Source organism: Chroicocephalus ridibundus, chromosome 1, assembly GCF_963924245.1.
Source record: "Chroicocephalus ridibundus chromosome 1, bChrRid1.1, whole genome shotgun sequence".
In the NCBI taxonomy this organism is placed as follows: Eukaryota; Metazoa; Chordata; class Aves; order Charadriiformes; family Laridae; genus Chroicocephalus; species Chroicocephalus ridibundus.
The window spans coordinates 71,309,008-71,335,743 of record NC_086284.1 but is presented as its reverse complement, the minus strand read 5'-3'; the positions used below and the strand labels follow the sequence as shown (position 1 = coordinate 71,335,743).

The window sequence follows — 26,736 nt, the reverse complement described above, 5'->3', positions numbered from 1 at the left end:
CTGGGGCGGCCTCTGATCAAGTTCTGCCCCAACTCATTTCATCCGAGACAAGGGGTTTCTTCCCTCAGGTTCCCACACAGCCTTTTCAAGGCCAAACTTTTCCACATATGGACTAGAAGATAGACTGCACTAGAAGAGAGAGTGGAAAAGTGTCCTTTTTGACTTTCCTCAGCTTACAATATAGTTTTACTGCCCTTCCCTTGGTTTCTGCCACTTCCTTTTTTTAAGGGCCTTCTGAAGAGCAAAGTGAAATACAAAGATTAAAACAGTTTCCAACCACATTAACTTTCCATAAGTTTCTCTGCAGTGTCTTAGCACAGTGGTGCCAACTCCTTCCTATTCCTCCCCTCTTACCTCCAGCGTTTTCTCCCTGTGCATCCAGAAGGTCTTTGCAGAAACCCAAACAGAAGAAAGCAACATGACGCTTGTTTCCCTACTTTGCAGGAGAAAGATGATAGTGTGAGAAAGATGTTTAGCCTAAAATGTCTTTGTGGCTGCTGCTTCTGCCCTGGGACACACCGGCATATCAACTCAGATCAGCGTTTTTAGAAAGATCGGTACATATGTTTAATTGGAGAATCTGCCTTGGTTCCAGATAGGGCTCCTAAAATCTAAAGAGGAGATGGCTGGAAACCTTGAGGAGTGTCCATCTGGCTAGGAGTAACCTGGGACCAAACAAACTCGACAGCCAGTCTTCTAGTCCCTGACCCCATCTCCTCCTCTCCCAGCCTCGCTCCCCACCTGAAAGGGCTCCGTTGAACAGGCAGAACTGCATCACTAAAAACGAACCCCCAGCTTGTGTTAACAATCTTCATCTGTCCGCTCTCTCACATCCAAAACCTCGGTATCAAAAACAAAGGTGTGTTCATTTTGGTTTCAAAGCAGCTCAGGTAGAGCAGACGACAACTCAGAAACTTGAGAAAATCCGCAGAAATAAAATAGCTGACGATGAGCTGATAATGTATGACTTAAGGGTATTTCACCAGGATTTAATAATACTGCGGAGGGAAGGAAGCATTGAAAGAGCGGTTGTTTACTTATTATTTTCAACTTCAGCATTCATTTGATACATATTAGAGGGCTCAAATGCAACCACATTAGCGGCTAGGAGGTGCACTTCGCTGTGAGCTTGTGGGAGGTCTTGTGCTTGAAGACACTGAAGTATTTTGCTTTTAAATGCTCTGTGCTTTTTTCTTTTTTTTTAATAAAAGAAAGAGTTATGGGATTTAATTAAATCGGTGGTCTGCTGGCTTTTTCCAGTCAGAAGTTACACGTAAGCTGTCTCCTACATCCCTCGCTCTTCCTCTCTCCTCCTCTCTCTCCTTTTTCCCTCGCAGAAGGTTTTGTTAGGCATGTGCATCCATTTCAGAATCTAATCATAGACAACTTAAATCTTTCCAACGTTACCCACATTAGTAATTGCAAAATAATAAACATGACAAAATTCAGATTAATAGGGCATCCTGCGCAACTTGGATGGCGGGGAGAGCCCTCTGGAATTCTAAGCGTAATAGGTCTGTGTTTATTTCTCAACCGACGGCATAATGTGACTGATTTACAAGAGTTTAACTCAAGTGTTAATCTGACAGTGACGAAGAGCTTCTCAGTGGCAGAATCACTTACACTATCATATTAGTTGCCTCCTCTATTAAAGCAGTGTGGTCGATAATTGGAATGCTTTTATGTCTAGTGGTTCTGACAAGGCTCTCTTTAGGTCACATATGGGCGGTCTGGCTTGCTGCACAGCTGAACAGTGGCAAATGATTTAAACTGAGAAAGTATTGTTCTCCTCGTATTATGGAGCAAGGGCAGTTCAAGGAAAGTAAGGCTCTGCACCGGCTACCTGCTGGTGTGTAGTAAAATAAGATGGACATGATACTGGGTTGGGAGTACAATTAAATCTATTTTGCACCAACGTGTTGGTGGACAGATGAGTTTCCACATGGCAGAGCTTTATGATCTTTAAGGTAGACTGAACTAATAGATTGGTGTGGAGCGCACTGAAGTTACTAAGGATGAGAAAGCAAGCAGCAGTACATTTGAACTACAGGTTTCTCATATGCTCCACGTCATGCTGAGTTTTTATAGCTCCTGGCTTTCAAAAAGCCTGTTTCAAAGAGGTTTGCGCTAGACTGGGCATGCAGTTTTGCTCTGCAGATATTGTCGCTACCGATTTAGTGGAATGCAATTAGGAAGCCTAAATTAAGTGGTAATGGAGAACCAGCTCTTGAAACTGGGGTTTCCACGGCAACCACTGCTTACAATACAGCCTTCAGTTAGTTTTCCCACTTTATCTGCAAAATGCACAATTGAGCTTTAAAACAGCTTTGTGCTGAAAAGCGCACTGTAAACAACTGTTTGCAATGAGAGTTTTACACTGTCTTTAAATACAACAAGCTATCAAATAAAATTTACTTGTCCACACTAATAAAAAAAAAAAATCCACGCAGTGCAAAACACTAAAGGGTCCAGAAACTTATTATTCATTCTGGAATTTTATATATAATACAAAAATTCAAGATCTTGTGGGTCCTCAATTTGTCTTTTAAGTCTTATCGTTATTCCTCAATTTTAAGACACATAATCCCGTATCTCTCAGTAGTGAGAAGAACTGAGCGTTTTGGTACAAATACTGCATTTATCGCAATAGCAACACTATATAGTTATAAAGTGCTTTTTGCCTAATGTGAACTAATAAATGTGCATTTTCATTAGACTTCCTTTAACATCTAGCAATCTTTTACAGATTTTTTTTTATTATTCCCTTTATAATATATTATTATGTCCTTCATAAATGTTCATATTTTATGGCAAAGTAACACTGTGCCATTTCTGAACTGCTTAACATTCTTGATTGCTTTAGGATCATAGCCCAACTTTTGCATCTTGTCAAATGTAACCGCAGGTGATTAAATATGCGTAAAATATGGGAAAGTGGAAAGGATGATGTTAAGGTCATATGTGTAATTTGTATTGACCGCCCTTTTCATGATAACCCCGTCAAACCGAATCTCTAAACTGAAATTACGTGTTTGCAACCAATTGTTTCTCCTCTGTTGTACAATCACTAGTCCCGGATTAATACTGTCAGGTGATTTGTAAGAGTTGTGATCGTGGCAGTTTTTAATTTTCCTGTTTTTTTCCCTTTTTATACTTATTTGATTTAATCGAGACAAAAATCTCAGCAAAAACATTTGTGTAAACTTGACCAAGGTAATTTCAGAAGATGCATCACGTAATTTTGATTTTTGGCCTATCAGCTGGCAGAGTCCTCCCTCTTTTAAGGCAACGCTCTTCGGAAAAAGGGAAGAAACGCTTACACCACCGAAGGATTGCGCACACCGATTTGTGTCTCAGATGAAGCACGGCAACCCAAGCACCTCGCAGTGTTTCAAGGCTGATGCCCTTGTGTGTGTGTGAGCGCGTGTGTGTGTGTGCGTCTGTGTGTGTGTGTGTGAGTGTGTGTGTGTGACAGCAGCCACACCAGGTCGATGCAGAGAGAGAGAGAAAAAGGTGTGGGGGGTGAAGGTGGTGGGAAGGGGAGAGGAGGGGGAGGAGTGGGTGCCTTCCCTCGGGAGCCTGCCGGTCAGAGGACTGTATCTTGGCATCTGCAGTCATGGATAAATCTGGATTTGATATAGTCTCGGCAGACTTTGAACGTGCCAGGCAGGGAAGCTTGCCCTTCACAGTACGGGTGCGCTTTCAGCCGTGGCGACGGGGCTGCGTCGGTTCTGATCTGCTCGAAACAGCCTTTTCAGCGCTAACCGAAACCAGAATGAGGATGGGAAGGCTGATTGCAAAGTTCACATCTCCTCCGCCGTGTGCCGGTGCTAATGGGAGTTTCTCCTGTGATGGGTAGGTCATAAAACACACAGCTGTAGAGAACTGTGCAGGGTGAACAAATCAAAGAACTTAGTAATAAAAATGATGTGTGTGCCAATATTATTTAATATTAACTTGCGAAAATTGTTGAAGAAACACATCTTCGTCATATATCAGAATTGGCTCTAAAGCTGAATCAACGCATTAATAGGGTTATTTGTAATGATATTGTCCTCGTAAAGGCTTTATTATTTAGGAATCAGAGTTGGAAATCGTAATTTCTTTAATGATTTTTCATCACATAAATTAGCCTGCCTCAACTCCTCCGTCTAGAAGGCAAGAGGAGAGGTTGAGCTGGTCCCCTTCCTCATTCTTACACAAAATCTGCTCATTTGGACGGGTCCCAAATTTTAAAGAAACAAGTTCCTGGAAGAAATGCAGGATGCCAGTGCGCACAAGACTTTCACAGGGCATCTCGTTTCAACACTGACTGCCTGCATTTTATCGGAGTACTAAAGGACACATTGAAATTATTTTGTTCTGGCACCGGCGCGCGTTGTGATGTGTATGCATTCAATTGCACTTGACAAATCTTTGGGGCAAACAAAACGGTCTAATGTAAGGAAATATCTTAGCATATTCCAAAATGACATTTTTAGACCAAACATGTGTTCGATTGATTTGCCTTCTCCAGAGATCACTTTTGAATCCAGGCCAGCGATAAGCAGGATGGGGGGTGTTGGGGAGGGGGGGGGGGGGGAGGGGGGGGGCAGGCTCTCGCTGAAGGCCAGGGGGGTCAGCCCTGCTTCCGCTGGTATTTCCTGCGCCGCAGAGTCCCGTACCTAACTGTACAAATAGCTCCACATGGCACCCTGAGAGCGTGCCAGGGAATTTTATGATCGCACGCCAAGTATGGTTGTCAGGTTCCACTCCACTGCTGTGTGTGTATGTGTGTGCTCATATGTGTGTGTGGCGGGAGCTAACTTCAGACTGAGTAATTACCATAATCCAAACAGGGCCTTTACCATCTTATTTGCATTCAGCCAGCAGTGCTGTTTTTATCAGCACCACTACTGAATTGTTGCAAAGTTTTAATTATCTTGACAACTCTCCTTTTTTTTTTTTTTATTCGTTCCTTTTTCTTTTTCTTTTTTTTTTTTTTTTTTCCTCCCCCCTTGGGTTGTGTTTGGATTTCAGCAGTCATCTCCCTACGGCAGCAATCAGATTTCTGCAAGAGGAAGTTTTCTCACTTTTTCTTCTTCTAGTAGTAATTTATAGTATCCCGCCTCAAAGGCTGCTCAGAGTGGGTACAAAGAGGTTGCCTTTATTAATTGATGCCTAATATTTTTCGCAGCAAAAGTCACTCCAAGTGCCTCTTTTTAAATTTTATTTGAAGCCCTGGTATAACTTTGCACATGTGTGTAGGCTTGCTGAACTGAAAGAACCCATTTCCTATGCAGACAGCTACCCCCTTGCATAAATGTTTGCCAGACTAGAGCTTTAGTTGTCATGTTTTCTGTATTTCCATAATCTTTTGATTTAGGATTAGTATAAAATGTATCACGTCACTTATATTTGCTCTCTCTCAAACACTCCGTTTCCAGTATTTGAATGCAAAGTTAGACAAATTCAACCTTGAAATAAGACACCGTTTCCTAGCAGTAAGGGTAATTAGGCCCTGGAAGAGCTTACCCGGGGAGGAGGTGGACTCACCATAGCTCGGAGTTTTTAAAATGAGATTAGACATCTTTCTGAAAGACATGATTTAACCCAGCTTCTGCAGAAAGATACTGGTGTACGTATACAGGAGGTCAGGCGAGACGATCGCCAAAGTCCCTTTCGACTTCTGAGCCTGTTGGCCTAGAAATCTGAGTTCAGATTTTAGGGTCACATTTAAGGATCAGTTACAACATCTACCTACAGAAATTGTCTTTTGGGAATATTAAGATGAAATATTTTTCAAAATTGTGCTGTCCGCTGCAGGCAATAAAGTTTTGCTTGCTAAGTTTTGCATTGCCTTTTGTTTTGCTTTTATAAGCAGTTAAAAATCACACAGATTAATGCAGATTAAAGTATTCTAGTATGAGATCGTTGTGGAGGAATAGAAGGCTTTACAGCCTAAAGATTCATGAACTGAACAAATGCAAAAATGATTTCTAGCCTGTTGGTTTCTCGGGTGCAATAAATGCTTTAAAAATAAGCACAATTAATATTTTTCTAACCACAGAATACTATGATTGTATTTAGCTTCTCATCTTTTATGAAGTTTATGCATCAGATTGCTTATAATTGCTATCAAATGGTATGGTGGTATTCTGTTTGTCTGAAAGGTAAACAAATTCTGTTTAACAGTCTTTAGGCATTTGTTTTGCTGCAGTTTGGCCTTACGAACACCTTATCCTTGTTTTCCCTTTAAAAGGAAAAAAATTAAAGGTAAGAACCATTAGGGATTTCTCTTTAAATCCAGCAATCTATGCATACTACTAAGAATCAATGCTCTGTAAACTGTCTGGTGTTTTGCAATAAATTCTAGCTTTTATAGACTTTTGCTGGGCCAGGTAGCTGCTAATGCCATAGAAATTGATTATTTGTGGTGTTCTTATCACTGCTTAAAATATCTAATTGCTTTTTCTCCACAGATTTGGATTTGGCTCGCTTGATGCTGGACGATTAATGAAGGAAGCCCTAACTGGACAAATGTTGGTCTCCTGAGACAATGTGTTGTTGATAACAGGTCTGATTTGAGCAAGTCTAGTCAAATTCAATTTTAATAGTATTTAAAGACACACGCAGGGCACATATCACTGAGTTTTGGGCTGGTTTGTTTGGATTTTAAGTCTGTTGTGCTACTGAAGTTTGTTCCCATTAAGTATTAAGCTTTGCAAAGCAGGAAAGACACATATCTGTCAGCTGCAAAGACGTGTGTTTTGCCTCAGTATAGCAAGTTTTGTTCAAATTTTGCCTTTATTCTTTCATACTTATGCAGACTGGGGTATGTAATTCATCACTGTATGACTGCTCCGGGGGAGAAATTATTACACTCTGATTATTTTGAACCCTAAAAATTATTGATTGAGGTAAAGAAGAGACAAGGAGGTATTGCAATCAGTTCTCAATCTAGGGAGGGCAGCCTTCTTTAAAGGCAGCTAATCCTTAGCCAAAAAGCCGTATGCAGTTGCTGCTGCTCCCGTAGGATTTTTCACGTAGCTGTGCCTGCGTCATTTATGTGAAGTTAAGTACGAATCGTTTTCCGCTGCACTACCAAATCAAGATAACCACCAAACATCAAGTCACTATCTTACTGGATCGCTGCTGTCAGCCTGCAATTCAGCTCACAGCTCAGTCACAGCTCCAGCTGAGGAGGAAAAAGTTCACCCATCCCACCAGAAAAATGGACTCCAGGATGTTTCCCTTCTGCATCGAGATGAAGCAATGACATATAGAGTCAGTAGGGTCCAGAGTACTTTCCTCCTTCTGAGAGCTCCCGTTTTCTAGAGAGAGGAAAACCAGAGGGAAGAGGGACTTGCATCCATGCACCTTGCGCCCCTCCTAACCATGGTGCCAATCTTTCTCTCTTTGTCCCCAAAAGGAGGGGACACTCCAGGTCAGTTCTCTCTCCAGCCCCAGGACAGTAAGCCTTGTCACTGCCACCTTGCAGAGACACCCACTAGGCACAGTGCTCTGAATCAGGGTGTTCCCTCTCTGTTGGAGACATGTCACATTTCAAGAAACAATTCAAGGTTTATTCGTCTGGAGAAAACAAAAGAGGAACCACAATTTTTTTTTCCTGTTGTGCAGGTAGAGAGCAGTTACCTGGGAGGAATTCATCCCACAAGGCAAGGCATGTTACCGCTTATCTATTTTAGCCAGAATAATGTTAACATAGACTATGCAAGTGCCTGGTTTTGAGCACTTGTGGATCAATGACTTCTGCATGCTTTTCAAGCATTTCTATGGAAAGTGTGGGAAACATGCACTAGAAACATGCCTTCCTGTGGGACAGTTGCTTCCCAAAGATGTCTCCTCCATGCAGTCCTGCAGTGATTCTCCAGCAAAGTCAATGGCTGGGAGTTACGCCCCTGAGGGACAGGAACACTCTCCCTTTTCTCTGGATTAATGTTACTGCATAGAAGGCACAGCAAGGAAGTCTGTTTCTCGATATTATACCTACTTGAGGCTCCTGAAAGTGTGATTAATTAGGTGTGATTAATTAAACCATGAGTCATGACCTTCTTTTTTTCCTGTCACATGACTTATAAATAAGAGGGCAGTCAGTGAAGTTAAATGGTATAGAATAGTAAATTTAGAGGAAACAAAAAGAAATGAGTTGTGTTGCATGTGGTCAACCTATGGGATTTGCTGCTACAGGTGACCGTATGATAAATAAGGTTCCTTGGCTGGAAAGAGCAGGTGTTAACGCTATTACCATAATAGATGGGACCAGTTCTCTGTTCCTGGGACTTCTGGGTGCTCTGGGAAGGCAGAAGTGAGTCCTGCTTGGCTAATAAAGTAAGAGCGAGTGCTCCATGTGCTGGGAAGTCAGGCAGGAATGTTGTTCTCCATTGACAGCAGCACTGCACCATTAGCTTGATCTATGACTTGCCATTTTGTGGTTTGGTTGTTTGTTTATTTGTCTGTCTTTTTAATTCCTCTGGAAAATACTGTACTGGCTCTCTCTGTTGACTGAATGACCAGGCTTGGGCAGAAGATATAGCATTCTTCTTCTCTGACCTTTATATCGAAATTGATTAACAATAATTCTTTTGCAGAAAAAGATTGACAATAAGATGTGGATGTTCATCTTTAATGAACTCTAGTTACCAAAATGGAAACCAGCTAACTTTGATGGCGCGGCTGACCACCTTCACAGCAACAGCTGAGTATTTACTTCTTGAAATGGTAAAGTAATGCCGTATCCATAGATAAGAAGAACCACCTGTTGCTCTAGTTGTTTTTTCCTTTTTCCCATATCATTGATTTCTTGGGACCTTTCTCATTACTGGCAGAAGCAGAATGTGCTGGCTAGTATTTATGCAGTCCAAAATGGCATAACTTAAAATTAGAGCCTGTGTAATCCTGTCAAGCACTCAGAATTATTATGTTTATGTATTTTAATCTTTGTAAAGTAAGGAGTCCACTCACAATCTAATTGTTTTTGTTTATTAACATGTTTGCCATTTTACAGAACAGTTCACTGGAAGGTGCCTACTTTATATTGTTCTCACTTCCTAATAAAAGATCTTATTTAAAAGAGTCTTTCTTTCAATTACGAAAATACTTTTCTGATCTCATTAAGCCCAAAAAAGATGAAGTGTTATTTTTCCTTTTTATTTGTGACAATACAAATTAAACACACCTATGGCGAACTAATTACTGTTTATTTTTTTTTTATACAGAGCAAGCCTGTTAACTGTGAATGCGAAGAGACAAAGCAAGCAAAAAACAAAAAGAGAAGCTTGAAGAGCTTTGCTGCCATATCATCTATGACACTGTATCAGCTCCTAGTTTTAGGATCGATGAGCGAATAGGTATGTAAGAGTGACACTGTTATTCTACAGAGGAGTTATTTCAAAGGAAATAAAGAAAAAAAAATAAAAGGCATGTAAATACATTCTCAGACACTATATAATGGCAACACTAGAGAGGGAACTTAATTTGGTCTCTTAATTTCAGTGAAATAGTATTGAGCAGAAGTCTAGATAATAACGTCCTTGATCTTATCAAGCATTGCCATAGTACTAGCATTGCCATTTTCCTGTTGAGGTTACTCATGTGAGAGAAACCACTCTGTTGTACAAGTTAAAGGTTCACCTTCTGTCCTTCATTTTTGTACTTAAACTAGATTTGGGCATTTCAATGTTCATGCAAATTGCAGCATCTTTCAGAGTTGTGCACTTTACATTATAAGACACTTTCTTAATTGTAGAGGTAATAGATATCATCACCTTTGTTTAACCATGGAAGGGCTGATTTTCAAATTACTTGAAGTTTTAATTGTTGTGATTCTAACTCAATACTGCCTCCATGACATCTCACGTGCAGAAGTTACATCAGTGTAAACCACTTGGGATAACAGGCAGAAGTAAATAGCTTTTCCTCTGTATATTCCTAGTATGCTGGAAATTGGGAGGCTAGGACTTCTCACAGTGCAGACCATTTGTTGCTGTTGTTTCCCTCTATGGATGCCCATGCTACATTCCCTTCCTCCCTTACATACCAAAGTGAGAAAAATGATTCCCTCACTAGCAGGGATTCAGTGGCCTTCTTTATCAGGCAAAGGTTTTGGTGCTGTACAAGACTGCTACCTTGGAGAATATACGCAGCATGTCTGGAAAAGCTGCCTGATCTTCCATTCCTTCGCTTACCCAAAGCAAGAGAACACACTTGACCCAGGAGCCAACATCTTGCCTTTCTTCAGCCCTGGCCCTGATGACCACATACAGACATAAGCTGGGGAGTTCAGTCTGCGTGACATCGAGTCTGTCCACATAAAATGGCCTTTCTCAGCATTAAGTGCTGGCATTAAATGACAGAGGTGGAGGAGTTTTGGAAAGAGCTGAAAAAAAACCAAACCTGTAGATGAATTTGCACTTCACAGAAGTTTCTGTTAAAAAAGAGACAGAAAGGGACAAAACGAGGCAGGAGGAGAAGCTAACACAGAGGGGAAGAAATGGCAAAAATCAAGCATTAAATATTTCCTTTAACTGCAGTCAGGGATGGAGACTATATTTGACCAAACAACCAAATCCTCCACAAGTCAGGACTAAGACTGGCTTCATTTTTTATTTCAGGGCTCCCCATAGAAAGGAGCCAGTCAGTTATTCTCTGTGTGTTAAATGGTATACCAACATCACTAATAGACCAAGCAGATGGTTTTGTTTTATTGTCTGAATGCTGTAATATTTTACTGTAAATATAGAAATAGGATATTCACTTGCCTTATACAAGTTCCCAATGTACTTTATAATAAACCAAGTAATTTTGACAGAAAAATGTTGACCAACTCTAGCCTAACACCGTTCAGACAATGAGCTCAATGCTGGCACAAATCCCATCCATTAAAAAAGTCAGTGGTATTACATTTAGTTTTACAATTTGAAGGATAAAGACAGAAACGCAAGAGATGGAGCAATAAGAACCATGTGGTCCCTCCTCTTCAAGGGTCTCATCCAGAGCCTATTAAGTTAATGTTCATACTCCCTTTGATTTTAATAGGCTTTGCATAAGTCAGAAATTAGTGAAAATGAATAGCAGGAAAAAGAATCATTCTGTTTACATTTGTTGGGTTATATCCATAATAAACTTGTAAAAAATGAAAACGGTAGAAAACATTAAAACAGATCCAAATACTAACTTTATTTTAGAATTCAAGATGACCTCATTTCCTGCTCCAACATAAGTACGTGATGTCATGAACATCAGCAGATTTTTTCAAAACCTTTACTGAAAACACCCCTTTTCCCATCATCGAATACTTCATCTTGCTTTCTTCTTGCAGCTGTTCCTTCTAGAGACACGTATCTTTGGGCAAGCGGTTATGAATATCAGGGAGCAATCCAGAGCACACCACCACCTGGGGCACCAAAAGAATACAGATTGCTCTCGGGGGAACCGCTGGGTGGGAGCTGGTGGTGGGTCAGAAAACTGTCCAGCCAAAGCAGAGTGATGACGGGTGCTCCAGGGATCAGAAGCAAGGCCAAACGTCACTCTTCCAAGCAAAGATTTCTAAACTAACCTAGATTTTTCATTCCTAACCCCAGTTAGGAATTCCTAGTTAGAGCCAGTAGATTTTATTCTTACAGTAGGACTAGAGTACTTCACAGATAAAATCAAGCGTGCAAAGGGACAATAAGATTAGACCCTAATTCTCCATTTCACCAGAGAACTGAGGAAAAGACAGATGGAGTGATTTGCCGGAGCAACCAGAGCCCTTGGTGGAACTCGATCCCCTGTCCTGTTCAGAGGCTGCCCTTTCCTGCCTGTGATGTGAAGGAAACGTAGCCATTATCAGACACCTGCAAAAGCCCTCCACCCGGTTTTGCTCGAAGTGACAGAGCCCAGAGGACGATGTGCGTGTTCCCCGCTAGTCTGTAGGGAGCGCGATGTAGCCGATGCAATTCCCGGCTCCAGCACACCTGCAAGGTCTCATTGATCTGCTGCTCGGTGCTCTGAAAACTCAGAAATCTATTATCAGTGTGAGCATGTGCTTATTGATCAGATTACCTGCTTCTGCTCCCAGCGTGTACCTAATCGTACCGGTGTACACACACACACGCGCGTAAATATGCACAAACGCGTGCATATATGCAGGCATGTGCACACGGGTTATTAGGATGTCTGTATGTTAAAGGCTTTACATATTTTTTTTGTTCCACAAAACCGCACATAAATAAAAAGAATGGACCTTCTCCGTGAAACGTGAGCGCAGAAACACTCACAAGTGGCCAAGAGCTGCTAAATAATTAATCAATAGAGCAGTGTGGCAGTTTGAAATGTAAATGTGATGGATGAAGGTGTGATGCTTGTCATCAAGCAGAAAATGATGTGACTGGAATGGATAACCCACGGTACCTGCTGACTGGCAAAAGCTTGGACACAAAGATAAAGTAAAGCCATCAGAAAGCAGCCCCGGCAACCCCTAATTCTTGCCTTTGACCCACAATTCACTTTCATGTCCCTGTCCCAGAAGAGATGTTTAAAAAAATGATGAAGAGAGATCTTGGGGTGGGAAAGGGGAGAGAAAAAAAACCATCTGAAGAAATGCTACCTGACAAGGCTGCGGGCTACATTCTTGAGAACACCTTTCTTTTCTTTATGTTCTCCTTCTCCTGTTAAATAAAAATGCGGCTCCTTTTTTCCCTTTCCTTTCTTCCAAAACTCTCCCGAGCCGTTCCTGCAAGTGGTTCTGTGACTCGGGAGCTGACAACAGCCGCATGCAAAGGAACAAAGAACGAGAGTGACAATTCAGAGTGCACGCAGGTGAGAAAGACACCTTTTACTTATCAAACTAGGCTGCAAAAAATGCTCTTTTTACTCAGCGAGCTAGAAATAGAGGTGATCTAACAAGGCACTGATCCAAATTCTTTATTTGTGCTGAGATGTAATGCTAACAGGATTTTTAGGTTGACTAGTAGTCTGTGGCCCCTCCGTTCAAGTAGGGAAGCACTCCTCCGATTTGGAAAGAGGAAAATCCATATAATTACCGTATATTATGTGACGGGAAAATGTATGCCGTGATGGCAAAGGGTGACAGAAAATGTCCATCAAAAAATTTGTTTTCAAGGACTTCCTATGCCAGTCATCGCATTCTGTCTGTGGGGAAACTAAGCACGACGGGATTCCACTCAATTCTCTGAATTGGAGAGACATTAACTTTTGTTAAAAAAGAGATTTTTAAATCCTTTTTATTTTTTTCCCTGTAGAAACGCAAGCCTGAAAGTGGGATTTAAAAGTTTGATGGCTCTTTCTCCCTGGAAGAGAGAATCCTATTTCTCAGTAAGTACCATTTAGCAGGTTGTCTTTTTTTGTCTCTTTTGTTATCAAAAGCCCATTCTTTTCAGAAAGTGAAAAATACTACAGTTTAACACTAGATTTCAAAACTCCCCGAAATATACATTAGCAGATAACACCTACTAACAGTGAAAGCTAAATATAGATACATAATAGTGCTTTGGCACACGAAATAGTTGTTTTACCATTTCTTAGACATATACATACAAATATTCTCTGAAAATCTTCTGGGGTTCTTTAAAACCTCTATACGCATGTTTACCTCTGAAGTGGCGTAAAGAAGCAGCAGATCTCCAGGTGAACTGGCCAGTGTTTTCATACTTCCTCAACTGATTATTTTTATTCGCTTTTTGTTGTTCTATTTTTTAATCTTTTTGTTACTGTTATACAAGAGGCAGTGAGAAAACACATAAGTATTTATACAAAAATAAATGTGCCAAAATTAATTTTAGAAGTCAAGAATTAAAGCTTACACTAAAATAGAACCTTAGTTGGCCCAGCTCCATAGTAAATAACCTACTTTTATTCTGGGACAGGTTACTGGTGTAACGCCATTGAAGGGAAATCTTTCCTGTAACTTGGCCACCTGGACAAGCTTTAAGCAGAGTGCCAGCTCTCTATGTATACAGGGAATCACCCCACACTCCACAGAAATATTTGCCATTTAGAATGATAAAACCGTGGGCTGATTCCGCTTGAATTTCTTTTCTGGGGCTTTTTAAGTTTTGTTTTCAGATTTGTACTTTGGGAGCTTTCTTCTAGCTCATCCAAAAGCCACTCAGTTCCATATCTTCACCTACACGGCTGGTACATTCTTATTAATTTTTAGTCCTTTTGCACAGCTTCAAGAATCATTGCAAGTAGGAAACAGACCCTAGAATTTGGAGCAATCTGGGTAAAGGAGTCTGTGGGCTGGAAGAATGATCCCACGCCTAACATCTGGTATGTTTCGGGTAGGAGATGTTCATAGGTTTTGCAGCAGTAAAAAGGAATTTGGTCTAATGATTCACAGAGATTGATGCTGAGTGTGAGCAACTGCTGTATGGCAGTGCTGTAGCAATATATGTCACTACTAGGACTTCGATTCCCCCATAAACTGCTGTAGAAGTGGAAAAGCGCCGTCCCAGGACTGTGTTGTCACTAAGCTCTTAAAAGTCCATTTCTGTACCTTCAGTCTGTCTTAGCTACAGAGGGACATACAATAGAGAAGTGACAGACTAGGCTGCAAACGTACAACGGTCATCCCCAGCCTCTGAGCAGGAGACCCACCTACTCAGGCCAGAGAGAGCTGTGCCCTGTCCTGTGCCCAGTCTGGAGAACCAGCTCGCTAGTATTGTGGGACATACGACGCCATGAGCTGTATAGCTGCCCACATGTAATGTAGAGGTGCCTACCTGCCCAGCAGTAGGAGCAGTGGTTCACTGCATTAGGGATTGTACAGATACACTAGCAACTGGCCACTAGTGTCTAGTTTCAGAGAAATATAGTGGTACGAACATGGCTTTCTGTTCTTTCCCCCTTTAAATTTGCTGGGTACGTAGAGAAGAGGAACATAAAAAATGCCCTGACAAAGGCAGATCTGAAAACCTGTGTCCTCACCCCAGCAGTGACCACCAGCAGCTGGCTACAGAAGAGGAGAAGAGGGCGACCTCGTGGCAGAGAGCCCTGGATCACTGTCCCAGCCTCCAGCAATTGGCAGCTCAGTGACTTCCTAAGCTGAAAAATTTGCCTACTTTGCTGTAGTGATGGTGGGTAAAATATGCAGCGATGACTCTCCCCTACCAGCAGGCTTTGTTTCACCCCAAGTGTTATGCCAAACTAGTTGTATATCATCATGAAGAATAACTGCATTTCCCCAGAGTTGATTTCCTATGGCACGTTTTACTTAGATACTTTCTCAACACCCTCGCAAATACGCCATAGATCTAAAGCACAATCTCCTTTTCAAAATGAATGGGTCTGATTACAGGCGTATTCATTTTGTAAAAGGTACAAAAGGATACAAATGTGCCTTTCCATCTCATATAATGTCAAAGTAAGACCCTCTTGCCCTTTTATTTCAATCCCCGCAATTTGAAAATAAAAAAAATGACTTGATTATATGTTTTTTACCATTAAGTGTATAATTGCTTTTGTGTTTTGACATTTAATTCCTCTTACCAAAATACATGGTAGGAATTAAAAGTCAAATCTTTTATGTATTTGATGTACAGATCCTTCCATGTATTGCAATGAGAGAAATAGAGCAGTGAAACCTTAAAGCAGGTACAGTGAAGCCATCTGAAAATGAAGCCACTTTTTATATTGGAAATCTGACTGTGGCTCCAGTTCTGCCCTCCCTTATCTAGGTCGATGGCTTTTTGAAATCGCTGGAAGGTCTGAATGAGTCAAAACCAAGCAAAACCTGCAGGACTTGACCTTTAAAATAGAGCTGGGATTATACTGTGCCCTGTGGGGCAGATTGCAAGATTATGGTCCAGTCTGAAAATGACTTTGAAAGCTGTAAAACAGGAGCTGGCCAGGCACTCGAGTGTTCTGGCCTGGCGTGGGATAGGATGGCAGTAGTGAGGAACACAGGTCCCAGCAGGGAGGGCCAGGAGCAGCCAGGGCATCACCGGGGTGTCCTGGCTGGCCCAAAGCTAGAGGGAGGGCTCTGGCGCTGGGAGAGAAATCACACCCTGCAGGCCGGCGAGAAGATGTGGATGCATGCAAGGGAAGCTGGATGTTGCTTACGGATGTTCCATGTGTTTTTTTGTCTCCCCTTCATCTGAACTTTTCCCATAAAGACTTTCCCACTTCATGCACCGCCCTTCATTCGGGGCAGCACCCCTCTTTCCCTTTTACAGCTCTACCCCTCCTTTTCCTCCCCCTCCTTTTCTTTCTGCCACAGGAACTTCTCTCCTTCCCTCTACTGCATTCTTCCCTCTCTTTCTCATAGTTTTCCACATTTCTGCTTTTTCTCTGTTCTTCTGTTTCTCTTTCACTACCTGTGCCCTTTAAGTGAATTCTCTCTCACTTCTTTCTTCTCTGTACATCATGCCAAATTCTTCATCTTTGCCTTAGTTTCTGTTCATGCTCACGCACAACCTACATGCTGAGATTTCTTCTGGTTGTATTTTCTCCCACTGGTCATTCCACTGTGATTTATCTCCATCCAGTTAAGTCCTAAAGTGACTTGACCCATAGAGCCATAGCTGGGATTACATGGTGGCCTGAGATTCAGATTTATGGAGTCTATCACTGTCTGCAAAAGTTTTCTGCAATCCGGGAAGTAGACACTAGCCAGGAACTCAGTTGGACTGAGCTTGGGACAGTCTGAGCCAGGAATGGCAGCGGTAGGCAGTAATGGTAAATGAGACTCGGCAACGTTCTTCCCAGTGTTCATATTCTTATACACAAATTCTGTCATGCCTTCACTCTACCTGTTAACAAAAACTGCTGCTCTAGGTGAATATGCTCTTGGAGTAAGATTCATGCTGTCTTTCTCCTTTTCCTAAAGCTAAGGACACAATTTTTTTTTCTTTCACCTCGTGAAAGACATCTTCAATGAAGGTAAAGGGCAATACACAAGGTAACCAAAAAGAGAAGTAAAGGGAGCAGGAAAAGGTTTCATCAGGAAGAAGCAAGTCAGAGAGAGAGAAAGACAGCTGAGTGTATCTCCCCACAACAGCTGTAGTGTCACCATATCTCATGGAGACACGCTCAGCTTCCCATAATGAAAGCAGCTTGCCTTGCATGGGTGCCAAGTGCACGGATGCTAGAAGTTGTCTCCCTTTGGCCATCGCACGTTTGCACTTTGCAGGGGGAATGAGGCAGCGGGGGGCTGCTCCAGCCCAGCCATGGCTTTCGAGGGCCTCCTTTCCCCCCATCCCCGCTGCATCCTGCTGCTGACAGGATTGTGAGCGTGAAGCGCTTTTCAGGTATGTGGTAAGGATATGTTTGGACACACACACACATGCACTCGCACATTTTTTTCCACCATTGTTTGCACATGCAAAAAAAAATTGCAAATTAAAAACTAAAAGGGAACAGGAAGCCCACAACAAGTAAATCACGTAGTTGGCCCCAGACCATACCCTCAGGAGAGGTAGAAGATAAGACTTACAACAGGGAAATGGAGCTCATGCTATTTTTGCTGAATGAGTAACTGCGAGAAATAAAAGTAGTAGATTTATACCTGCATGGTCCAGTCTTTGAAGAAGTCTCTTGATTAAAGCTTAAGATCAGGCATCCAGAATACCTTGAGTTTGTTCTCGTGAGCAGCTATTTTACCCACAAGCCGGGTGTCATCTGAAAAATCTGTATCTTTGAAAAATCTGTATCTTTGCTCAAGGGCTCTGCTTCACAGTTTCAGGATAGTAATCAACTCAAGGAGATGCTTCAAAGTTAAACACTTTTTCTTTTTTTTTTTTTTTAAGTACTCATAGACCCCTGAAATGGGGAGGTGAAAATTATTGCTTTCTTCCAGCTCAGGGTGACCAAAGTCTTCAACGGGTCACTTTGGATGTTACAGTTCTTCAGAACACACTTGCACACAGACAAGAATATTAACCAAAGCCACTCATAGGGGATTCTCTGTTCACACTGGTTACAGAATTGCATTGGGGTCATTCATACTGCCCTTTAAAATATTTTTTTATGAAAACAATGAAAACAATGTCAAACAGCTACAGAATTTACTGCTGCTTAGGCTGAAAGGGAGCTGTTTCTCAGAATGGGGAACTTGGGGAAGATGTTTTTGCTCAGCTGGAAGCTTTATGGGGCTGATTTCATCCATGGTCCAGAAGTAAATGTCAGCTCCCTTGAGATTTTGGAACTCGATGTGTGTTCAGCCCCAGAAATCAGGTGGCTGAACCAGAACTTCAGACTCTTGGAAACCAAATACTTTGTGCTTCTAAGAGGTTGGGTTTGTTTTTGTTTTTTCTCCATTTTTTGCCTTTTTCTTTAATTTTGATGGATGATGTTTTGTTCTGCAGTGAGTTTTAATGCGTGTCGCTGTGGAACAATTTCAATTGTCGAAAACAACAACAACAAAAAGCAATATTTCAATATTTCTCAAGAAAAGGCTTCAAAGGTTTCAGATCTTTTTAAAATGTTTCTGCTTTATTTTGACGTGGCATAAAAGTTTTGTATGCATTCTCGCATCCGCTATTGTGACAGCTGTATTTAATGAGTGCAAAATGATCAGAAAAACATCCTTTACTGTGGGTTGCCATTGCCAGCAGATGACAGGAGAGAGGCAGTACTGTAATAAGAGAAGCAATGAAGTAGTTCGTACTACTACTGATGAGGTATTTCTAACTCAAACGCCTAGGTATGCCTTTTGAAAATAATGTATCGGTCACATTACCCGATAGTTTCATCAGATTTTGCTTCTGAGTATTTCGAAATACAATTGTGCATCCTTAGCCTCAGGTCATGAAGTGGTTGGTTGTGACATATTATTTGTGGATAACACAGTCCATTTCCCTAAGATAAAGAAGAAAAGGTCCTAGTCTTGTCTATAAACACCGGCCTTTCCATCAAACTGATGCTGAGCATGAAATGCAGATCCGCCGATATGCTAGAAATGAAACATTACACAATACGTTTGCTTTCTGTTTTATACGCATATTTAATATCAGAGTGTTTTAGTCCAAATTGGAGACAGTATAAAAATAAATCTAAATGGATTTGAAAGGCAGGGTATTTCTTTTTTCAAAGCTTTGTCGTTCCTGACTTCCTCTGGTGACTGTTAGCTTATCATGCCTTTGTACAGGAGATCTAAGTATTTCATTCTCTCTTGTGTCTCCATATGGTACCATTTCCCAGATAGTCTTCCTTTGGTCACAAGATGACAGTGAGAATGGATTGTCAAACTGGACCACTACGACAATTTACTCTGGGGGAGAAAATCCTGTGGGTGTTTGGAAGCTTTACTGTAAGTTATATTTGATTAACTTATCCTACTACTGACAAATAATTAGGTCAGCAATTAATTTCAAAATGCAAATGTGCTACGGGCCTTCATGTTTTAAGAAATTCCCTTTGTTTTTAGTTTTTTATTTGTGTTAAAGCCTTAATGGATTTAACTGGGTGAAGGAACAAAATTATGTTTTCTAATGCTTTATTTACCAGGTTGAGTTGGACTTTTTTAGCAAATATTGACTGCAAATGTTTGTTTAGAAATGATCATGTGTGATGGAATTTAATGGAATAAGAAAACAGCAGAGTAATGACGAACGACTCATTTAAAAATATATATATTTTCACACTTCTGCTGCAAAATATTTATCTGCCGTTGTGGATTAGGAACAGAAAGACAAACCAGAGTTTCAGGAGCAGACCATGGTAGCAAAGTCATTAGTACCTGCTTAAGCAATCTAAGAAACCCGGGTATATCAGAAAGAAAACATGCTTAATATTGCTACAAGTGTGGCTCAAAGAAACCTATCTACCAGCCTATCTCAGAGACTTTATTATTAAACAAACACAGATTAAAGGCTCAGCCCTTCCCAAGAGAAGCTCAAGGGAGTTTTCTGTTGACTTTAAGGGAGTGAGGCCCCTAAGTCTAAGTTTTCTGTGATTAAAATCATGCAACTTTTTAGAAAATATTCAAAATATGCAGCTGTAAACAAACCCAACCAGCTAGCCTGATATAAAATCCGAATGAATTTACATAGGTGACAGACTTGTATTAGAATTCCCTAACAGTTTATTTGCTTAATTGATTCAAGTCAAGAAGGACAGCATCTGCTCTAGAACTGGGTGAGGGTTTTTTTACAAAATTTTTACTGACCTTAAGATGAATTTTTAAACCGGTCATGAAAAGCTACATTTTTTATGCTTAACTATGCAAGCCGCTTTGGATGAAATAATGATAAAGAAAATGAAAAGCCAAGATATTTTTTGGGGGGTGAAAAATGGTACTTTTACATCACTTTTGCTTAAATTACTAATGAAAATAATTAAATGAGGGGAGAAAAAATCCAGAAAAATTATAAAACTAAACATTGCATTATTTAGGAGAGTTTCATTTTGGAAGGAAAAACAAAAGGAGAATTGTATGGGGTCAAAATTATGTGTCTCACCTATGCAGACAAAGCTTGGTTTCCAATCTCCTCTGGAGGACCACACCCAGGACCCTCTTTCCATCTTAAGCAGCACCTGAAGAACTTTGAAGGTTTCACCAGGTAGGAGCGGGCAACACAAGACTGAAGCTTCATTTTGCATGAGGGAGAATCTCTTTCTTTCTCCCTAGAGCTGTGGGAGAGAAAATCAAAAAAGTAATTGGATATAAGAGGGCTAAGCTCTTGGGAGCTCTGCAGACAGAAGTTTTCTTGTAAGATACAGAAAGTAAGAAGTTCACACTGCTCAGCTGAGCACTGGCATGGACCCCGTTAAAGCACCGCATTTCAAGAGAGATGCAGCTGCCTTCAAGACCGTCCAAAGGAGAGGAACTGGAATGATCAGAAGTTTGGGAAGTGTGACCTGCAAGCAAACCTGAACTGGGGTGATTTCATCTCGAGAAGAAGAGAATCAGTGGACATAAGCAATGAAGACTTAAAATTTGGAAAAAAACTTCTGCAAAGAGGGAAAAGTTTGTGTTTCGGGTCTACAGTGAAATGACAGAAGGTAACAGCCCTGAATTGAAACAAGGGAGATTCAGGTCAGACATTGGCAAAAACTTTCTGACAGTGAAGACACTGAAGCTGTGGCAGAGATTGTCTGTGGAGAGCCTGGAGTTCCCCTCACTGAAGACCTTTGAGAGTAGACTGGGCATACTACATTCCAAAATAATGTGAATATAGTTTCTGGCTGAAAGCAATCCCTTAGCAGCTATTGCATTGATATTTTTAATTGACTTTAAGAATCTGATGGAAGTCCTACTTTTGTGGTAGTATAAAATAAACTTCTAAATTAATCTAGGGCAAGAAACATACTATGAATGCCCAGCACAGATGCCATTATGAGTGAGAGCAATTGCAGATGGGGTTCAACTGCAGAAGCAGGATAGACAGAATGGTCTGCATGACCACAGGTGAGCTCATTAAAATTAAAAAAAAAAAAAAATCAATAAAAGCTTTCAGCGATCAGTAAGCCAGTATTAAATACTATAAAATAAAGGGAGCCAATATGCCAGAACTTTACCACGGAAGTTGAGGTTTATTCAGCAGCTTTTAGTATCAGAGTCACTATGACTGTGACCAAACATAGAGGTATGAGGCAAAGCAATCTCAGATTCTGGCCCAACGTTGGTGTAATAGCAATTTGGCAAAGATACACAGAACACAACTGGAACAATGCAAGTTTAAGTGAGAATAATTATTTCTTCCAGGTAGCATCTGTTTATTTTATGAAAAAAAAAAATTCACATTAATAGAGCACTTCACTGTTAAGTTTCAAAAAAAAAAAACCTAATAAATGTCTCATAGGTCATACTGTTTAGAACATAAATCTTTCAAATCAGAATGATCTCTGGATTCATCTGCAAAAGTGTTATGGTACGTACCAAACTACAAGGAATTTTAAAATATTGTCACACTCCAAAATTAGGACATTTCAAGATATTTAATTAATGCATTTGTATCTGTTTACATTGAAGGAACAACACTAAATACTGTAGCTGCTTTACAAAAGCCTTTTGCTGGCTTCCCTTCCCTCGGATGCTTGTGCGCTATCGTTCTCTCTTTGTCTCAAACGGGGAGCGACACATCCCACCTCGCCCAGTCTGTCTTTCTCTCTTTCTGTCATCCTTGGGAACAGCAGGATTTTCCTTATCCTGTAAAATGGTGACTGAGGATTGCCTTGTGGGGATCAGAGGGGCATTTCCTTTGGGATTGCCAGGCAGTGGCGTAGGCCTGCCGAGTATTTGTTCCTCCTGTCATCCACTCTGAAGGACATAATCCCAAGGAAATCAGTGGGGAGTTTTAATATGGACTTTGAAGGCCAGATATGCCTAAGAATATAAAGGTGATTAAAAAATGATTCTACTGAAACCCTCTCAGCAATCTGGGGCTTTTCTTTGAACAATAAACCAAAATAAAAATGCCTTGCTTTGTTTTTCGTAAATATCAGATGACAAATCTTAGACTTCTTATGGCCCAAAGCACATTTGACATACGACTGCAAATGGTTACTTCCAACTTCAGGTAAACTTGCACTAAATCCTCCCAGTGATGTCATTTATACCCCAAGTGTTGTTTTGAAGTTGGCCCAATTCTTTTCTCACATGGTTTCAACTCCAGTGAGACTTGGTCCTGTATAAATAAATAGTGGTACAACAACTGCCTTCTTTTAAATAAGTGGAATTCACATGCTTTACAAAAAAGTTTGGCCTGATAAACTTTTAAAAAAACCCTCTTATCTAACATTCTGCTTTGATAAATTTTTCTCTTTGGCATAGTATGGCAATGTAAAAGGTCCTTATTTTGTATAACATGGCAGGGGCGGATTCTGGTGTCATCTCAAAGCACGTACCCCACCTGCACCCTGCAGCAGCCCCACAAGCTTTCTTTGAGTGTCCCCCATCTGCTTGGGCCCCAGGCATTTGGCATCCCTTTGTTTCAGGGTCCAAAAGCAGAGACAGACTCCAAAGGACCCCCTGCCTTTCCAAACATGCTCTCAGCAGAGTGAGGAGCAAAGGGGTAGCTTCTCACTCTTGAAAAACCCCTTCAGGACTCCAAAAACCCCACTGTAAGTGTCATAACCACTTACTGGCATCAGCATCGCTTTTATACCTATCACTGAAGAGGCTGAAGAGTAACAGAAAGATGCCTTAAATCAGATGGGACGCTTTGCTTTGTTGAGGAATAGTATAACCACACACAAGCAAAGAAGCAAAAGTAGGGAACCAGAGGGGAATTCATTACCTGGAAGTCATGCACACCTGTTTGGGAAAGGAGATGAGGGGAGGAGCTCCTTTTCCCTCAGGAAACAAATATTGAAGCCTCTTCATCCTCATAGTAAACAAATAAGTATGAAACCTTGAGAGCCGTTACCTTAGTGCTGCTCCCTTCTTTACCACCCAAGTCAGCCACCCATGGCAACTGAGCAGTTAGAGAATCCCGACCGGCAAAAGGAAAGAAAAAAAAAAAAAGAAAAGAAAAGAAAAAAAATATAATCCACCAAATCTCACACTCCCCAGCTGCAGGCATCGTGGAAAAGTGCCTCAGGCCCCAGGCATGTGACTTCACAGCAAAACCTAGAGCCAGCCCTGAGGGGTCTGGTACAGAGAATGAAGTAATGTGACTGTGATTAGGACGTGTGGAAATTAGAAGCCCTCTTGTTTTAAGTAGGTGGGTTGTCTACCGAGCCTGCTCTACGCTTCTTTCAACTGTAATGTGGTGAACAAAGGCTGTCTGTAGAAGATGCTGCATTTCTCTACCCAGCCTATGTCACTTAGAGCTTTTTATGCTAGACTGGTTTTAAAAACTTCAATTTAAACCAACATGAAAGGTCCTTAAACAGTAAATAGCATATTATATCAAAAACAAATAGATTAAAAAGTGAACATCCATAGCCAGTATATTTCTTTCCAGAAGAGTTTCGCTTTCCACACTAACTAAAACTGTAAGACTGGCAGATCTGGGCCAGAGGCTTGTAATGGGCATTTTACTTTTCTTTATCTTCCCTCTCCAGTGATAAATAATCAGTTTTAGAGAATTGATAAAAAGAGACAAGAATGAAAAGTGAGTATGACACATTTATGAGACGGATTTTTCATCTGTTTCTTAAATACAGCACCTTTATTTCAGATCATATTAAAAAAAGAGACGGGACAGCCACCCAATTTATGTTGTGCTGCAGTAGCAAATACATATGAATATATAGCGTATAGCCTGGGAGCACAAGAAAATTCACCAAAAATTTCCTGACAAGTTGAAAAAAGTTATGTTATCATTCAAGAGTCATTTATTTAAAAGAGAAAAATAAAAAACAGGCCACATGACTAGAGACAGCAGAGGATAAAAAACACATTGTTTCCAGACAAACCCCCATCAAAGACTTATGACTGGGGATTCTGAAGTCAGAATATCTTCATATTTTAAATTTCCATGAGCACTTTCAAGAAAAGCTGGAGTTCTGCTATATGGCTTGCTACACGCCTTCCGCTACTGATTGATAACAAGAAGTAGCATTAGCAGTATTTTTCCCCCATCGTTCCTCTGAAGCTAATGGAGTCGAGGATTTGTTACTTGATCTAATGGCAATAGCTTTCCAATAGACATGCACAGAATCATTGATTAGTTTGTCCTCTCCTTGTTTGCGTTGGAACACTGTTCAATTTACACCAATTAAAGAATGCTTGGTTTGTGTATTGAAGAATAATTAAGGGATGGAATTCCCTATAGGCTACTAAAAATGACATCTGACTGGAATGGTGATTACAGCATGAAGGCAGCATTAGTATTTAAATAGTTTGACTGCTATATAAAATCATTACAGCATCTCACCATGAAAAAGAGCATTAGTTAATTTTGCCTATAACAAAATTAGTTGTATGTATTTGCCCGGTCACTTTAAGTAAATTTGACAAGCCTAATCTTAAAGCAAGCGTTCCAGGTTTGGTGGAAGGAGTGGATAGAGCACTGTAATCATCGTGATAGATATATATATATAATCTTCAACCAAAATACAAATATGCACAAACGAATAGCAGAGCTTTGCAGAGACATTCAAATCAAATTTAAACATTAAAAACACATCAGTTACTGAAACTGAAAATCCATGGGTAACCAGCATGTTAACTATACAACAGTCAACGTTTCACGAACTGTAAACACACAAGAAATCCTTTTGTCCACCACTGTGGTTCTCCAACTTTTTACACCCTTTCCAGCACTGCATGGAACAAGGCATCACAGGAAGAAACAGGCATGGTGGAAGGAATCATCCTTGCAAGCCGGAGTGCCCTATGAAATATACCGAAGAATTAAAAAAATTGGAGTAGCCTAGCACATCCGTGCTATGCTTCCTTAGATAGGCTTGTTTCTTTCTTTGGAGTACAAGGTGCAGGAGAGGTTCATTCTTGAAAGTACATTTGAAGAAAGAGGGCTTTTTATCCTCTATTTAACTCTCTCCTATGCATATTAAATTCTATCTCCTAGCCTTAGATTATAGTATCTACAGTAATGATCTTCCCAAAACGTGACAGTAGCATTACTGTAACATAAAGTGCTTGGGGCCATTCCTGGAGCGTATTTACCTTCCCACAGCCTACTTAAATATAGTGTGTTTGTTTTACTAAAGTTAGATACTGTAGTATATTTTATAAGGTCATCCGCCTGCTTCAAGACCTCACATTGCAGCTACTATCCTTCCTACGAGAATTTATGCAGTTCCGCTTGAAGGTTGTCAACACCCTCTTTAATTCATTAAAGGGTTCTCTGTGAAGGAACATAAGACTTTTCCATTTAAGCCTCTAAGGGGAATGAGACTTATTAGCATGTCTGCATTGTGCAATGCACAACTGTGTTAAAGATGCCTGAACTCACAAGCCCACGTTCCAAATTAGGTGATACATCTGCACAGCATAATATACCCTTATTTGCATGGCCCAGCACCCCTGGCCAACCTGCAGCACCTTTCTGCAGATCAAATTAGTCTTTGGTGTCATGCTGTTCTCATGACCATGCCTGGTTCTACAGGTCAGTTGTGGATATCTTCACTGCAGCATATTCCACTGCATGGATCTGCCCTAAAACTAGGTTTGGGACAGTACACTTCATCAGAGAGTACAACCACTGACTTTCGATGAGGTTTTGTTCCAACATTTAAAAAGTCCTCTGTTCTGGCTTTTGTTTTCATGTTGCAAAAGTAGTTCTCGCTTCTGTACTAGACCTCCTATTGGGATCTCCCACTATAATCTGCCTGACTAGACCTTGGGTTTTCAGGAGTGAGACTAACGCTTCCTTTCAATGAATAATCTTCTTTTGCAGCAGAGCTGATATAAGGGTGTATTCTTCCCTCCACCCACGAGAAGAATGTCCATTAATTTCAATAGAAACTCTCCATGCAGAAAAGGGAGAACTGTGCCCTGGGGAACATTCATGGAAGATTAATGGTGAGGAGAGAAAAGTGATACAGTACAGGCAGAACAAAATCAGAACCCACCACACAAATAAAACTGGACAAGGGTTCATTTTTTAAAAGTCAGTCAGAACGGCAGGAAGGCTTTGAAAAAATCAGGGCTGTTTCAGTGCACTTTTGCATACATTGGCTTTCAGGAGACATGAATAGAAACCTAACAGTAACTCTTTTTTCGTACCTTCTTTCACAGGTCTCACTGGCAAAGAAGGATTTAGCACTTAATTCCTGTACTTTTATGTGGCAAATTAGGAATTTGCACCTTAAAAGGAAATTGCTTTTCAAACTCTCATAAATTCTGGATTTTATTTTTTTAAATGGTGGAAAACATTCCCT

General features: G+C 40.7%; 1 long non-coding RNA gene across 8 annotated transcripts in view; it reads left to right on the top strand.

Moving 5' to 3' along the window:
* The window catches only part of LOC134517507 (uncharacterized), a 199,618-nt gene that overhangs the window by 150,172 nt on the left and 22,710 nt on the right, over positions 1-26,736 (top strand). For 4 of the 8 annotated variants that reach the window (XR_010071654.1, XR_010071653.1, XR_010071652.1 and 1 more), the window contains 7 exons: positions 6,462-6,556; positions 8,592-8,721; positions 9,219-12,801; positions 13,245-13,317; positions 14,175-14,274; positions 14,937-15,080; positions 19,144-19,252. This is a non-coding gene — a long non-coding RNA (uncharacterized LOC134517507). Of the gene's footprint in view, positions 1-6,461; positions 6,557-8,591; positions 8,722-9,218; positions 12,802-13,244; positions 13,318-14,174; positions 14,275-14,936; positions 15,081-19,143; positions 19,253-20,410; positions 20,505-26,736 lie in introns of all 8 variants that reach the window. The other 4 variants (XR_010071656.1, XR_010071655.1, XR_010071657.1 and 1 more) reach the window with 4 other exon arrangements.